General features: G+C 38.2%; 1 protein-coding gene across 1 annotated transcript in view; it reads left to right on the forward strand.

The window, feature by feature from the left end:
* GIPC2 (GIPC PDZ domain containing family member 2) overlaps positions 1 to 14604 on the forward strand; it is a 94227-nt gene extending 79623 nt beyond the window's left edge. Inside the window, exon 7 of the mRNA XM_074908161.1 lies at positions 14550 to 14604. The gene's annotated coding sequence lies outside the window, so the exon portion shown is untranslated. The remainder of the gene's footprint in view (positions 1 to 14549) is intronic.
* Positions 14605 to 17507: the final 2903 nt, after the last annotated feature.

The raw sequence follows: 17507 nt of genomic DNA on the forward strand, positions 1-17507 counted from the left end.
CTATGTGGGGAAAAGGAAGGGACTGAGGGAGAAATAAGGATAAGCCTTCAGGAATTACTTAGGAAACCTGGCATACAGTATTTCCAATAGTCATGTAGGATCCATTCATTGAAATAATGGCAGGAGTGATCCACTGACAACAGGAAATGGAGATTTGGAACTTCCGTGGTCTGAGAAAGAAAACAGCTATTTGAAAACTTTCCGTAGAGTCCCCACAGCTTCTGTCCTCTGTCTGTCAGAATCCAGATCTGTAAACTCTTTTTTTCTTTTTACTGTTTTTTCTCATTGGAATTTCGGGTGGAAATGCGTGGCTACAGGATATGATCTACACTGAGGGAGTTTCAGTAGACACAAACAGCATGCTTATAAAAATGCTGACAACTGGCGAACAGTAGAAGTACTCAGTACAACTTAATTACAAAGACTTTACAACATAATGTATTTTAATCCATTAGGAATGTAGAGATTTTGGTTGGAGACTTTAATGCTGGCTTGAATGTCTAATATGCCATGAGTATACTATTTATATTTCAGTATGAACGACTCTGTCAAAATGTTTTTAATGAATAAAGGTGGTGGATTTTTTTTTAAAAAAAGTATTTCCAAAGTCAGATGACAATTGTTGAAAGATCTTCTAGGTTTACAAAATAAGGAAGTGAATCTGGACCCAGTTTCGAATTACTTAGGGTTTGCTATGTATAGATCTAAACTCTGTACAGCTCACTAAAGCTGTGTAGTAACTTGCAGTTTGATCTGGTGTCCTTATGTTGTCATTTCAAACCTCTGTATTGAAAGTTGCACTTCTGAAATGTGAATTTATGTTACCTACTGCCTAACTTACCCTGGGAAACAGAAAAATTGTACCTCTGAAAAGGAACACCACCAGTTTTCATCCACTGGTATGAGGAAAGACATTGAAATGGTGCCAAGTCAGCTGACCGGACCATTTAAGTTATCATTAACATTTTGTCAGAGACAAAAGAAAGAAAATCTGAGGACAGCAAGAATCAATGTCCTGTTGCTATAGCGGGTACGAATTTTTGCAGACAAAGTATTGCAGAGCTCTGCTGTATAAGACTAGAAGTAGAAAGCGTGTGGACTCCATAACTTTTCATCTACTCTGAAAAGTATCTGTGTGGAAAGGATGCATGATTTTTCTACTTGTTGTGAGCCTTCCCAGTCACAGATGTTTATTTCAATGAGCAAGTGATGTTTTTAGTGTGTATAACCTTTATCAGCCTTACAGAACCTATCCCACCTTGGGTTGTGGAACAACTCCCATAGAAAAGAACTGATTCATTGTCAAAATGACAATGAAAAGACTTACTCATTGATTTCTGGACCCTACAGTGATTGCACTGACTTTATATTGTTCCACATGTAGTATTGAGTTATTGTACTGGGGAGTTCCACAGATCTCGGAGTTGGACCCAAGGTCCAGACAAACCAATAGCTACAGTCTTGTTAAATTCAGTAAGCTCTAGATATTTACACTATTAAATCTCTAATAAGGTGATGATGTATGGGCTAAAGCACGCAGCTGCTTTTCAAGGATGTGGCTGAGTTGACACATCTTTCAATTCACTGACCAAAGAGCTGATAGTGATGGGCTACAAGTAATCAGCCACATGCCTGAGCAAAAGGAAGCCAAGGAGCTGATTTGAGTCATAGGCACATCTCTGAGTCACAGTGTCTCCCAGGGTGATGGCTGGGATCGTGCTGAAAGTTTATGACCTTAAGCAAGCATTATTTTTCTGAAACTCATTGACCTAGTAGCTGCAGAAGTTAATATCTGCTATTTTCTAAGTGTCAGTTTTGCCGCGTTTCCTTTCAGTCAACAACTTCATCTTTGTTGGGAAAAGGTTGGCACTGTGTTATATGACATGAATTTTAGGCATAAAAAAGGCAGATGTTTCTCTAAAAGTTTTAAATGATGTAAGAAATATTTGTGCTTTTGGATTAGAGATGAATACTTTCCTTTGGATAGGGGATGGGAACCTAATGTGGAAGTGAGTTGTAATCTGATTTGTACCTGGATGGGTAAATTGTCCAAAGATTAAAAGAATCAATTGCAAAGGTCAGGAAAAAAATAGGAAATGCTGAATGGTATTGATAGAAAGCTGAAGTATCTAATATTTCATGTTACTCTGACAGTGTTTCTCAGTTGCTGAATTCGCTCCACAGTTTATATGTAACTCCATTTGTTAATAAAGCTATCTGGATGTTAGGGCCCATTCCAGAAACCAGTGCAGTGCCTCTTAAGGATGCCTGCATTGGTAGCTGTTGAGCTGTTAGTGGACTTCATGGAACATATATTAGCCTAGTGATTGCCATCCCATCATTGTCCTTCTGTTATAGGAGGTGGCATCTGTGCGAAGCAAATGTCTCTATTATCATCCTTCTCCCAGAGACATTATAAAGTGGTAAAACTACACCTGTTCCACTTCCAGAATACCATTTGCAGGTGGAAGCTGAATCTGTTACTTAAAAGACTTGTTAATATAACCAAAATACAGTGTGTGAAATCCTTTATTTTTTTGTTGTCTTCATGCCAAGCATTGTGAAATTGTCCAGAAGGACAAAGCTGCTCTGATCAGATGGTTCTGGTTGGGGTCTGCAAACATCTTTGATTTGCTGGCATCCACAGCTTGTGCATAAAATAAAATAGTGACATCTCATGTTTGGATCAGGCAATTCTCTTTTTTTACAACCAAAATAGAGCCAACAAGTACTTGTTGAGATACAACAGTAAACAACTTAGTAATTTTCCACTGTCCTTATTAATCACGCAGATGCTGTCCTCCTTGTGGTTGTTAGCAGGGGCAAAGTAGTATACATGGGATCTGTTACAGGCAAAAAGGAAGGAGTACCTGATGGTGTGACTGTTTCGGGCAGTGTAGCTGCCGATAATCACTCTGACCAGCTGTCTACCCTGTAAAACCCAGTGAGGTAAAAAGGCTTTGTATACACAAAGTTTCATCTAATCAGCATCGCTTACAACATAAGAGCAGAGATGTGGTAACCCATGTTTTGCCACATGTCAATATGAATTCAATACTCTTGGAGATCTTTGTATTGTCTAAGAGTTGTCAGCATATGTTGATGTCTGTGGCTACATCTTCAGGGATGTGACAGATTAAGCAATGCTAAACAAGTCAGCTCTGTTTTTCTGAGTAGTGATGAAGCCGATAGAATGGTTTGAATTTTTTTATATGATGTTATGATCTATTGTGGTTTGTTCCTGTGATTTCACATGGCTTGAATTCTATGTCATTGCCATGTGGGTTTTATGTGAATATTTTGGAACGATTGTGTGATGCCCATTTTTGCTATAATGTGCGATTGAAGAACGAGTCAGTGACTTTTTTCCATAATTGTCATAGCATTTCATCTTGTTTCTTCCATTTTGAAATTGCTTAAACCTATGTTAATGACTTAAAGTTCCAAGCAAAGACAAGACAATCACTTGCCATCATAAAAGGTACTTAACTGAATTAAGAGGGTTATGCTTTTGTGATCTGAGGCACTAGGCCAAAACCCATGTGATCCCTAGTCCTAGACTCACCGTGAACACCTGACAGGCAGGGACAGTGCAATTTTCTACTGCTCTGACCATGGACGAACTTTGAAATAGTAAAACAAACTGTACTCTCCTGCTCCAAACAAACAGCTCTGTCTACTCTTGACACCAGTGTGGGATTCTAGCCACAAAAGGCAGGACAGACAAACAGAAAGGGGTTGTTCTTCTCTTATGTATGTTTTAGTGAGAAAGAAAAGATTTCTCTGCTGACACTGATACGAGGAATTGGTCCTGAATCATTATTTCAGGTCCACGGTATTATTTGCTTTTTGGAAGTTTCCTTTGCAACCACAGGCTTGGGCAGTTGTTTGTAATGCTGTCACTCATGGTACAAAAGTCTCCCAGACATTGTTCCTTTTGCACACAATACCTGTTCTTTGCTTCTACTAAAAATGTGTAGTTATTACTCTGATTACCCTCATTCTTAGCAAAGAATAAATAAGATTAATTACTTTTACAGTTCTTGAAAATATGGCCTACCTCCAAGCTTTGTTTTAAATGCATATCAATTCCTGCTGTATGTCCTGCCTAAATTTCTTTCTACATCCAGTTTTTTCTCATACCCAGTCCCTTCTGTGAATAGTTGCTGCTTTCATTTGTTCTCTCATGGTGAATTCAATTAGTTTAGTATATTCCCTTTTTTAATACATTTTAAGGTTGAGGAAAAAGGATTTTAAAAAGCAAAGTGCTAAGTCTGTATTTCCCTTCGTAACAGCAATACTTTTTTTGTCTTGCATTTGCTATTTTCAACCATTCTTTCATATTTAAAGTTTGTTTTGCTCTGTGGGACAGGGCTACAGAACACAGTGCTGCTACCAACTCAGTGGTAGGCTAGTAATATATTAGAGAGCTATTTATAAAAATAAAATTAATATGGTTAATAAAAATAAATTATTATTTACCATACAACATTATTTGAAAGTTGGCCAAAAAGACATTTTTAAAAAGGGCTTTTTATGATAAAAAAGTGTTATCAAAATAATAACTGCACACACATAAATATTTGTAATATATTTACATATATTATAAATACATTTATATATGGTTGGGTTGTCCATTACTACTTCACTCATTCCATATTTGTCACAGGCAGTAAAAATGTAATTTCTAAGGCTGACACATCCTCGTCTGCTTGTTGAATCCTAGTTCTCCTTGTGGTACATGTACAGCATGCATCCACTTCAGGCAGTGGATTTCAGACTTCAGTCTGAATAGCCATAAAGTTGTAAATGTTAAGTTTAAATGAGATTTATGATCTAAGTCAAAAGGAACAATGCTGAAGGGATCAAAGGCATCTCTACTCCTGCATAAGACAATCTTCTTAATCCAGCTGTGCCAATGAAAGAACACTCTGGACCCTAACTCTTCCTTCTTGGTTTGACTTCTCTGCTAGTTGAGCAGGTAATGTACTTGCTCCCTTATCTTATTAAAGCAAACATGCCAAGATGATAACTTTAACCACTGCTGATTTTGCTTGACGCTAATCAAGGAGCACCTGGAGGCAAGCTTCTCCCACCACTGCAGAACCCAGTGCCCCAACAGGCAGCTGAAGTAGTTATGTCATACTGGCCCAGCTGAGTCTGAAATAAAGTATAAGCCCACTTTTAGCTTCTTCACAAGGTTGATTCTATACTGGTTTGATGCAGCCCCAACTATGCTGCTCAGCCCTCTGCATTTGCATTGGTTTTCTCCCTGGGCATGATTAGGAGTAGCATGAGTTGATGCAAGTGAAGAAATTTATGTCTAAACTTTGCTTAGCCCATTTGGGTTGAATTTATGCCTTTCTGGTAAAACTGGTCTGAGCACTTGGTGAAATATCGCAGGTCCTATAGTCCAGCACTGAAAGCTAGGCAAGATCGTATCTCAACTCAGGAAATAAAAAGTCAAGCCCCTGAAATACAGTTGCTAAAATTGTGTTCAGAAAGATTCTGTAGAAGCTGATAACTTAATTGAAAATATTCTCTCCAAGTGAAATGATGCCATAAGTACAGAATACAGTATGAACTAATTTTCATTAGCAAGCACCCTGTCATTTACCCAGCTGTACTCAAAGCTGTTAGAGCACACTACAGAAATCTACTCTGTCCAAAGCTGATTAGAAGAATGAATCTGAAGTTGTCTTCTCCTCCTGACAATCCCACTTTTAATGCAAAATGATTGATGCCTTGTCATTTAGAAATACATCAGAAGCTAAGAAGCTTTAACGAATCAAGATGGGACACGTGCATTTTTAAGCTAGGAAATGATTTCTGTCCATCTTGTGGTTTTGTTTGCTTTCCTTGTGTTCAGTGTTACTCATGAAAACACTGTTTTAAATCATCTATTCCTGCAGAGAATTACTGCATGCAGCATAGTGTGGATAGCCAAGAAATCTGTAATTGTTCATCCTGCATAGGCTCTGGATTTAATTCCTTTCTAAAGTCTGCCCAAATTGAAATGTTTGTCTGAGAGTTGCTACTTGTGAAAAAGTCCTCGCAGACTGAGAGTGGCCGGCAGTGCAGTAGAATGCTGTAGACATGCTGTCAGATATACCGTACTGGTCCTAGCAGTACCGGGAGCTGGGAGCCACAGGATGCTGTTAGTACGGGTCCTCCTCTAGACCCTCAGCTGGAGATTTATTCTTTTCTGCATGTAACTATTTTTGCAGGTGTCTCAGGTATATTCAGCTTGTCTGTGTCTAGTTCTCCGGCCACTGTAGTAGTCAGCGCTGTTTACTGTACGCACTTGTGCCAAGGTAGTGCCAGAGTTTGGAGAAGCAGCCCTGAGGAAGGGCTTGGTGGTGGGAGCAGCAGCTGTCGGTGGGAGCGCTGGTGCACACTGATCTTTAAGAGCAACCTGGATACTGCGACATAGGGGTGGAAGGTTAGCACAAAAAGCAAAGCTTGGTCCCTTTCTTCTAACAGAAGCGTGTTTGGGGGGATGCCTGCTGTATGCTGAAGGAGCCTTTTAATCAGATAGAAAAAAGGCTTAATCAATAACCACCAAGCATGAGAAAGAGCAAGATGTGCTGACTGGCTGGAGAGGGTGCTCCAGGGCAGCTGGAGAGGGTGCAGAGCAGCTGGCCTTCATAGCCTGGATTGCTAGAGTTGAAGATGGAATTTTTCCATTAAAGGGAAACTTACCTTATAATTTAGAGACATCTTTTCATTATTACTGCAGATAGTAATGACTTGTGTGTTTAAACTGAAATAATAATGAAAAATGAAGCAGAGGATGGACAACAGTATCACAGTGTTATTTGTAACCTTTACTGCCAGGGAATGGTAATACAGAAGATTGCCCTTTATTATAAATTCGTCTGACTGAATTAGAAATTTACAGAGAAGCCTCAGGTTTTTAATTAATATTTTTAATTTTAATACATTTTTTAAGTGCCTTTTTCATTGCTTTCTTAGTTGTCTTTATTATCTCAGTTACCAGGGAACCAGCTTCAGGCAAACTTCATAAATATCCTTGCAGCAACTTTTCATGCTTATTTGGCTTTTATTTGCAGGTATCTAAATAGGTGCTGCAGAACAGTCTTATAGAAGGATATATAACTTTACTTACTGTTTCTTTCTAATACTAGATACTCTTCCCAGATAGCACAGTACTTGTATTATAAAGGCTGATGATACACTGTTGAAATTTTTGTCTGAGTTCTGTTTGGCAACATTTGAATTGTTGCTACACTACCTGTTTTCTCACTATTCTTCTTTAAGAACATGTAACAAGGGCTAATGTTTTTTTAATGACTCGATTTCACAATCAGATACTGCCAATGCTAATCGACTTAGCTTCTGTGCAGTTAAGTGGCCATACACTGCATACTCATGTTGACTGAAAGTCAAGTGATTTTAAAGATGGTCTGAATAAATCAAGTGGAAATGTGACCTTGTATTACTTTTTTTTTTTTTTTTTATATATCTGCTACTCTATTTTGTTTGTTGAGGTTGTGTTTTAGGTGATCTGGCACCTTCAGATCAATAGTATTAAAGATAAGGAAGAATTACAACCTCCTAAAAATGCTTTCCTTCACATTATGAAGCTGTCCATCAAGGTTTTAATGTGTTACTATGTCAAACTTGATGACTTTTCATATTAAAGCGAAGCAAAGGACCATAATTTTGAAATTACTCAGGGATTTTAAAAAATTAAAAATTAAGCTTTCTAAGCAATTTAAAGTGACATTCTATAACAACACAATATCTTACATAAAATACTAAAATTCTACGAATAAACCACTTCCAGCAACGTATGCTTAAATTTTTTTATTTGTCCACTAATGATTAAAATATAAACAGACTGTTTATATTAATTTTTTTCCATTTAAATACCCTTCCTTTAAATTCCTTTTAAAAAAAAAATCTTATATAATCCATCATAATGTATGCTTGCAAATTACACACTGAGATACCTTTCAGGGTGGCTGGATGGATATCATAGGTGCTACAGCACAAACCACTAACTAACCTAGTCAGTAGTAATTCATTTCTGAGTGGATCCATAGATCATGAGTTGAATACAGAGAGTGAATGCAGAAAGGGCTGAACCTGCTTTTATCGTTTACATAACACAAATAATATTTGGTGTTGACATGTAATAGAGTGCTCAGGACTCGGTAATAAAGAATAAGAGCACAACAGTTAAGAGAACACTGAGTGTAGAGGGCTCTGTAATGGACACACAGTGTTTAGAAGATGCACAATATAACAAACTAATTATGTTTCAGTACAAACAGTGCCTGAACAGAAGATGTGGTCTGAGCCAAGCTCTTGGTACATGTGCCTCACACAGCCCAATTTACATCACGCTTTTTCAGTGAGTAATTGGGCACTCTACCATAGAGCTGCATAGCTCTTTGATCATTTCCATGTACAGTTACTATACATATGCATTCCCAGAAACCGCATACTCTATTCAGAGGTGCAGATAATGAGGTATTCTTGAATTTATTTACACATAATTAAAAATCCAGTGACACTCACAGTTTGAAATGTAGCTGCTTGCTACTTTTTCAATTTTTTGAAATGGAAATTCTGAATTTGTTTTTGTCATTTAATATAGAATTTGTTACCAAGTATAAATAGATGAAAATGAAACTGAAAATTTTAGATCAATCTAAAACATTAAATATTGTTTTGCAAAATAGTATTGTTTTGCCTTGCTCTCTTTTCTTAGGATACTTTATCATGTTTCACATGATTGGAAAACTACGTTTCTGACCAATCATTTGTTTATCTTCACAAATTGGCATAAAAGTCTTATCTTGTCTGACCTTTGCAAATTTTTCACCAAGAAACTGCCCATTTGAAAAAGCTTCATTTGAAGGTTCACCTCAGATCAGTAAGAGCTGCCAACTGTCTTCAGGCTCTTGAGGATATCTGGTTTTTTTTAGTGATGTCTCATTACATTAACTTCCCTGTCTGTGCCTTTGGTTGAGTTCACTTATAAGCATGTGCGGCTGCAGTTCTGTCCTTTACTATGCATTAACTTCTGTCAGGTACTGGTGTGTTTTGTATTTTTAAATTATTTTTTTTCCCCTTCTTATTTGGTATGCTATATAAGAAATTACTCCAGAAACCAGGGAATTAAAATTGCCAAAATGTGGTTCCTCTGAATGTAATTAAACAACTGAATGAAAACACATTCTTACATGACAGTAAAGAAAAATTTTTCCAAACTCCTGGAACAGGATATATGATTTACTAGAGGTTTGGCATATTTTAACATGCACAGGAAGTTCTTTTCTCAAAGTATAAAATTTACTTTGTGATGTTTGTAATAGATTTCCTTAACCTGAACTTGAAACTGAATGGACAATAAGTTTTGAATTGTTGGTTTGAGTCACCTACTACTATTTTTTTAGGTTACTGAAGACTACACAGAATCACTTGTTTCAATTTTTATGTTACTCTGTATATAATAGAATGTGATATAGTTCTGAAACTATAGTAACAATAGATAAATTTAAATTGCAGTGTCTGTAATTTTCTTCTGTGCACTATGGTGTTTTTATACTCAAAATATGATGTAAAAACAGTCAAGAAAAAATTCAAGGTGTATTCAAGAGAAGAAAAATGACACTCCAGCAAATAATATATAATCTATCAGATTTCTTCTGAATTTTGCTAGTGGCTTCAAATACAAGAGAATTCAGTCTTCCTTCTGTTGTAAAGGGCAAAGCATGAGCATAGCTTAAACTTCTATTGCAAGATTGCCTTTAAATTTAGTTGTGAATTGTGACCATGAATTGTGGTCAGAAAGCTTCCTGGCCAGTTGTTGTCTGGTCCAAAGTATCAGGCATATTTTGGGCATATGTCTCAGTTAGGAAGCATTGAGTCATTGCTGAAAGGCTGCAAAGAAAATGGCTGTGTAAATTCTTGCCTGTAGCTTGAACTGAAGGTGATGGTTGACTTTGTGGGAGCACAGAGGGCAGTTCTTGCAGAAAGAGGTCTGGATGAGAGGTCATCGATGAAGTAATTCCTTACTGCTACTCAGATATTAGGTGTTCATCCTCTGTCTCTGTTGATCCATTCACCACGTGTGAGGATGCCGAGGATGGCTGGCTCTTTTTGGATCCTATTTTCATGGTAGGTTTCCAAGGCTGATCTTAAACCTTACTACAGCTGTGTTGTACGGGTTACCAGTGTGAATGGCTAGCAGCAAGGCACAGCTGTGATGAGCTGCATGTGCCCAGGCACAGTCCTCTGGTAGGATCATCTAAAGTGCTTGGATTTTGAGGATAATGTTCCCTTGGAGCACTACAGAGGCTGAAGGAGATGATGAATTGATCATTTCGAAATGGTCAGATTCTGCAGAAGGACCCTAAGCATGTTTGATTACTTTTTTTTTTTTTTTTTTTTTACTGGAGGTAGGAGTGGTTTACAGCCCCTTCAGCCTGAGAGATAATAGATGAGAGAGCAGCAGAAATGAGAATATTCTAGAGATTTTGTGTCTGCACAGCTCCTTAATGAACTTTGAAACTGGTTGATGAGGTAGAACCAATCCATTCATCCCCCTGTGAACTGGATCCCCAGGTGCAGAGAAGCCCTTGAACTGTGTTGGTCACTGCTGATCCTAGCTGCAAGCACCCGGATAGGAAAAAGGAGTTGGTGTATGGAAATATGCAGAGGAATAGTGCTCTGCTGTGTGTAAAAAGGGAATGCTGTTATAGTTGGTGGGAATCATTAAGGAAAATGTAACTTATTCTTTGTTTACGTATTTGATATTTGTACATATATATATGATATGATACATATCATGTTTGTATACATACATATGTTACCACACGTTCTAACTTGTTCCTTAGACAACCTTTGGAGTGCAGGGACATGGAGTGGTTGCATATTTAGCAAAGAAATCTGAGAATTTTTTCCCTCCCATCTCCCTTGATGGAAGTTTGAATGGCTTAATTTTTTGCCATACTGACAAAGCTTTTCTTGCTGACGTTACTCATCAGGCATTAGGGTCATAGTGGTATCCCTTGCTTTGATGTACTCTCTATGTATTGTTTTACCTTCATGTGAGACACATTGATGAAATGATGGAAGAGACTGTACAATGTAACTGTATTCTTGAGAAATCTCTATTTCTCATGTCCTTGCCTAATAGTTTGTTACATAAAAATTTATTTCCAACCAGTTATCCCTATATTGCCTTTAGGACCAACAGATAGGGTGACAGTTGCTTCAGGTGATAGTAAATTTTGTGTGCTAACGTAATTAAATACAGACAGAAGCCATTGTTAAAACAAATCAATCCTACAACTAGGGCCCTGTACTCCCCTCTGTGTAAGAAGTTAAACAATGATGTATTCATGGGGCAACAGAAATTAGAGATTTATTGCAGCTATCTGTCAATGCAGTCCCTTTCCAAATTGCTGCCATTTCTTCACAGGAATTTCAGAGCTCCTCCAGCTGTGATTTTTCTAGATGTCCTTTTAAAGGTCTTAACCAAGATAACCAGAATAACCCTTTGGCTCTTAGATTTTTGTAATAAATTATACGAGAGTGGGGGCTATGCTGTTTAAAGCACAGAAGAAAGGAGAAAAGAAAGTTAAAAGAAAAAATGTAAAAAATTCCTGTTGTGAATCTCACAGGATTCTTTCTTTTGCTGTTGAAATTTTGGTTTTGCTCAATGGTTCTAAATAGTTGCTTGATTTCCAGGCTTCAAAGTCACAGAGACTAGTCAGTAAGATTTCTTGCATTTTCTATGTGGGGAATCATTACTTGCATGTACAGCCTTTCCAATGGCCTCATATTTGTGGGTTGTCAGTGTCTCTTCTGAAGACTGGATGACTTTATGTCCAAATTTTTTGAGTATCCTCCAGTCTAGAGCATATTGAGTTTTTTAATGTGTGTATGTGTGATTAACTGGGATATCCATTGACATCTTTGAATGTAATACTTATGAATTTCCATTAAACTCAGCAGGATTGAGAAGTTCTGGAAACACAAATATTCATGCAGAGCATTCCAAAAGTCAGATACCCCAAGTATGTGAGATACTGAAAGTTGGTGAGATTATTAGGTTTCAGACTTGCTAGAAGCAAGAACTATTAGAAATGTTGTAAAGGTTCTGTCTGGACAAGGGGATCGAGTGCACCCTCAGTAAGTTTGCAGATAATGCCAAGCTGGATGGGAATGCCGATCTGCTTGAGGGTAGGAAGCCTCTACAGAGGGATCTAGACAGGCTGGATCAATGGGCCCAGGCCAGCTATATGAGGTTCAACAAGGCTAAGTGCTGGGTTCTGCACTTGGGTCACAACAGCCCCATGCAACTCTACAGGCTTGGAGAAGAGTGGTTGGAAAGCTGCATGGTGGAAAAGGCCCTGGGGGTGTTGATTGACAGCTGGCTGAATATGAGCCAGCAGTATGCCCAGGTGGCCAAGAAGGCCAATGGCATCCTGGCTTGTGTCAGCAATAGCGTGGCCAGCAGGGACAGGGAAGGGATCTGACCCCTGTACTCGGCACTGGTGAGGCCGCCCCTCGATTCCTGTGTTCAGTTTTGGGCCCCTCACTACAAGAAAGACATTGAGGTGCTGGAGCATATCCAGAGAAGGGCAACAAAGCTGCTGAAGGGTCTAGAGCACAAGTCTCATGAGGATCTGCTGAGGGAACTGGGGTTGTTTAGCCTTGAGAAAAGGAGGCTCAGGGGAGATCTTGGTGCTCTCTACAGCTACCTTGAAAGGAGATTGTAGAGAGGTGGGTGTTGGTCTTCTCTCCCAAGTAACAAGCAATAGGCCAAGAGCAAATGGCCTCAAGTTGCACCAGAGGAGGATTATATTGGAAATTCTTCACTGAAAAGGTTGTCAAGCATTGGAACAGGCTGCCCAGGGAAGGGGTTAAGTCACCATCCCTGGAGGTATTTAAAAGATATGTAGGTATGGCACTTAAGGATATAGTTTGGTGGTTGACTTGGAAGTGTTAGGTTAATGGTTGGACTCAATGATCTTAAAGGTCTTTTCTGACCTAAACGTTTCTATGATTCAGTGATTCCTTCTGTTCTTTTCTGCCTCTGTTTTGCAGATACTTACCATGTTTTGTTAAAGACATCTCTACCCTGAAGTATATATCTCAACTGATTTGAAATCTGAAGGCTGAGAAGCTTAAATCCAACAAATACAAATTAGTAAGATGTTAAATTGGGAAAAAGTCCTGAAATCCCTTCCTGGTATAGTGTGTTGACTTTTTTTAGTAAGTAAAACGTTCTCTACACGGTTTTCTTTGTTTATGTAGGAGAGAAGCATTGCCAAAGGAAATGCAGAAGGATTTGTTTAGAGAAAAAGCAGATCTCTACTTGCATAATCATGTGAATGACTAAATGTAGAACAGGATTATCTGGTGAAAGGTAAATGCATTGGAAATCACTGTCTGAAAACTCCATTTCCATTAAAATACATGTGGACGACACACCTAGAAACAAAAGAAACTAGAAACTGGCTTTGATGTAAAAGAGGTAGCTGATAACATGACAGCATTTGGAGCTATGTTACCAACAAATCCCATACATTTTGTCCAGCTCTTGCTTTCTACTTATCTGCAAGGCTGAGCTCTCAGCTCTGCATAGTCACTGACTTCATCCAGAATCTCAAACAATGGGAAAGCCAGGAAAAATTCAGCAACTTACTGCAACTGCCAGAGTGACAGCAGCAGGAGGAAAAAACAAAGCAAAGCAAAAAAAGCTGTGCTAACAACAATGACATCTAACAACCATCTGACATAGTCTAGAGCCTGAGCTGTACTTCTCTGCCTGCCAGTATATTGATTTTAAACCCTGCATGGCACCCAGATGCTACAGTGATGGGCAATAAATAAATAACATTGTTTTGTTCACAATGAAGATGACTCAGGATGCTCAAGAGACAGGGAATGATTCATATGCAGCCTTCAGACCTCCATCAGCTGTAAGCTATTTTGCTTGCCCTCAGGAATTCAGTAAGGGGGACAGGGAAACAGATAGTGTGTTACTGCTGTGCTTGGCTACTATATGTTAATTTGCAATTGTTTCATGTTCGAGTAAGTGGTTAGTTATGCCTCAGGTGGCTGCAGTGAGGATATTGTAAGAAATTGCATGTACTAGAAAGTGTGCCTGGTGGAATGAACTCTTCTGCCGTTACAAGCCATGGAAGTGAGTAGTGCAAGGCAAAGCAAATGATCTGTAGTCTAGCTTCTCCTCTGCTACAGAAGAAACTTCGCCATGTTCTTTTTCAGTCCTGCACCTGATATTTGAATGACCTTTATACAACTTTTTCCTCTTTTTTTTTTTTTTCCTTCCTAGAGGGTGGCAGAGTGGCAATGTCCTAAGATACATTCATTCTTTCATTGCAAGAGATGCACAAAGAAAAAGTATAGCTCAGTTTGAAATAATAATTTCCATTTTATGGGTCTGTGCTGCTTCATGGCCATTGGAAGGGCTCACACAAATGAATTTCTCATTAAGACTAAACTGTGATGCATGACAGTTTTGCTTGTGTTTGTTTTCCAAGGACTCCTCAACTGTTTTCCTGAGGCCTCTTTGTCTATCTAGACAAAAGTAAAATGCTCCCCATGTAACTCGCTGATAGCAGACTCAAAGCCTTCAGTGGGCTCTTGGGCAAATTAAGATAAGGGGAACTTGAACAAAAGGACAGAGAGATACAATCTGAGGAGGATGATCTCGCTGATCTAGGAAGAAGATACCTGGACTTACTTCACAGCAGAAAGAGCTGACACCATGAAGAGGATCACATACTTCTTCCATCCACCACAGAAGACCCTCACTCTATTTTTACTACGCATGCTTGAACTATGTAAATGAATTCTGGGAACTCATTATCATAAGACACCCCTTTCCAGGAAATCTAATGAATACGTATGATTTGTGTGTATGTAAACTGATGTCCCTTGCTAGTCCAGGGGAGCCCTGGTGGTGGAGAATCCCCAGGGCGACCCCTGCGTTGCTAATAAAGAATTCCTGCTTAACAGTTATATTGGATTCTGACTGAGTGAATTTCTTTGTTTCACCATGAAAGAGCTCCATTTACTGCTGTATCCTGTTCTTGCTGGGTATGGATAGAGCTTGTTGCTCTTCTGCCTCTTCTCTGTTGTTGAAGTCTAACTCTCTAAACTTTTCAGAACATGAGAACACAAAGCTAAAGAAACCCATGAGAACTCTCACAAAATTATGTGAGAATGATCAGCTTGGGGAATGGAGGCACAAATTAAAAAATACTTGCATGGTAGAGAAATTACATAATTGATTATTCTGAGAGGCAGCTAGAAAGTCTAGGTGTCCTGGTTCCTTTTCCTTACCTGATAAGATTTCAGGGTAAGGTTGTAGAAGTAAAAAAATTTGTACACAGCTGTAATACATTGTTTAAAAGCTGTTATTTTTCTCTTTATATTACAGCTTGACAATTGTTATTAGAAGCAAATGTCTAATTGGAGAAGGACAATTCAGGAATACAATTGCTGTCTGGTGCTGCCTTCTGTTCTGCACAAACCTACACAACCATGAACATCCAGCCACCCAGCTTCAGTTTTATGCAGCATGGGATCCAGATGGATGTTTTTCCTGAGTCTGGGCTTTTGTTTACAAATGCTTCCATTAAAAAAAAAAAAAATTAAATCCCCACATAAAGTTAGTATAAACCATTAAAAAAATACATCTGAATATTATATGTATTTAATACATGTCCTAAAGGTAGAGATGCTGAATTTTCCTGCTAGGTTTTGACTCCATTTTAACCTTTTCAGTTCCTTGGTTTTATTTGTCCTTTGAATATGGGTTTTGACTATGCTGTCTAAATGACTTTTTTTTTTTTTTTTAGCTGAAATTTTTTTTCATATTTCCTAATGAAGAGTCTCCTTCTGCTTCACCAGTTTAATTTGTGCATTATACCAAAGCACTGCAGGAGGATTACATTTATCAAACAAAGTTAAAACATATTTAAAGGACAGATAATCTTTCCAAACACTAATTGGGGTTCTTTGCCTAGGTCTACAATACGAGTTTTTAACCACGGCAGAACCTCAGTAAAACTCTCTGGAAGTCGGGCAATATAGTAACGCCCTGTACTTTTTTATTGCCTTCCAGTTCAACTGTTATTACCATCAGCCAGTGTGCCTTTAGGAGCTCCTTCACAGGGAGTCCCAGTGTGTACCATCAGCTCCAACTTATAAAGCTACCAACGTTATTTCTTCACACCCATTACCACCTTCAGAAAGTCTTGGCCCCCAGGTTTCTGAGCAGTGTAGCCAGCAGCAGGTGGCTTCTCTGCAAGCAGACGTGGTGCCCAGTAAGATCCATAGATACACTGTCACTGCCCGCAGCAAACATTGGCTCTGCTCTGACTTCTTCAGTGCTCTGTAGGCTCCTGGAATAAAATTTGTGATACAGAAGACAGAAGATATTTCCAGATGTTTAAGCCTTGTAGCATGCTTTTGCTTAAACTTTAGATAGAAGCTATTTGCTCTCTTTATTCAGGATGATGCTCAGGATGGTATGTCAGGAAATGAGGGTAATTTCAGTTGCGTACAGGTGAGTATTTACAGGGAAAAAGTATTCTCTAGCATCTACCAATGTATCTGATGTTTTGCTATCTTTATGACTTACATCCAGTAGCCATAAATGGCTGTTAAAAGTTTCTTTTAACTTCTTTTTAGATACATTTAGATTTGACCTTTCTGTTTTTTATTTAATCTCATAATTTTTTCTAATTTTTCATCCTGCAATTTGGAACAACCATTTTCTTCATTGTCCATGAAAAGATTTAGAAAGCTCTATGGGTTTATACTCTTCTTGAGACAAGCATGTCAATCAAATTCTGAATAAAACATGTGTTCTACTTTAATGTGGTTCAGACTACCAAGTAATATCCAAAATGCGGAAATATCATTTTTCTTTCATTATGTCTGCTAGAAATACTACATCTGAGCATGGGGTATGCTAAAATCTCTAGCAGCAACCCAGAATTAAACAGGTCTATTGGAAAACGTTGAAATGACCTGGAAATATACTTAGGAACAGTTTGAAACACCTCAATTATTACTCAATATGAACTGTTGTAATTGATCGAGGACTGTGAACAGCTGTCAAGAAGACAGTCTCTTTACTTGACATAATAGTGCAATTGAGAATCATTATAATTCTTCTGTCAGTATTGCTGCCTATACAAAAAATGTAGGAAAGTGCATCTGAATATGATGCAAGGCCCTAACTTGATATAAATTTTACTTGAATAGAGTCACACATTTAAGGTCTTTGACTGAGACCTAAAGACCTGACTTGTAGTGCAAAGCTTTCTCAGGAAAGATTGATTTATCTGAAAGGTTAATTCTAAAATGTACTGAAAATTTTTTATTCCTTTTCAAGTTGCATTTGGATGAGGTGTTTACTGTCTTACAAGTGACACAAGTGATGCAAGACTTTAAAACACAGGAGGAGCATAGAAAAAAGAAATTAG

The sequence above is a fragment of the Athene noctua genome, chromosome 5 (assembly GCF_965140245.1).
Source record: "Athene noctua chromosome 5, bAthNoc1.hap1.1, whole genome shotgun sequence".
NCBI lineage: Eukaryota > Metazoa > Chordata > Aves > Strigiformes > Strigidae > Athene > Athene noctua.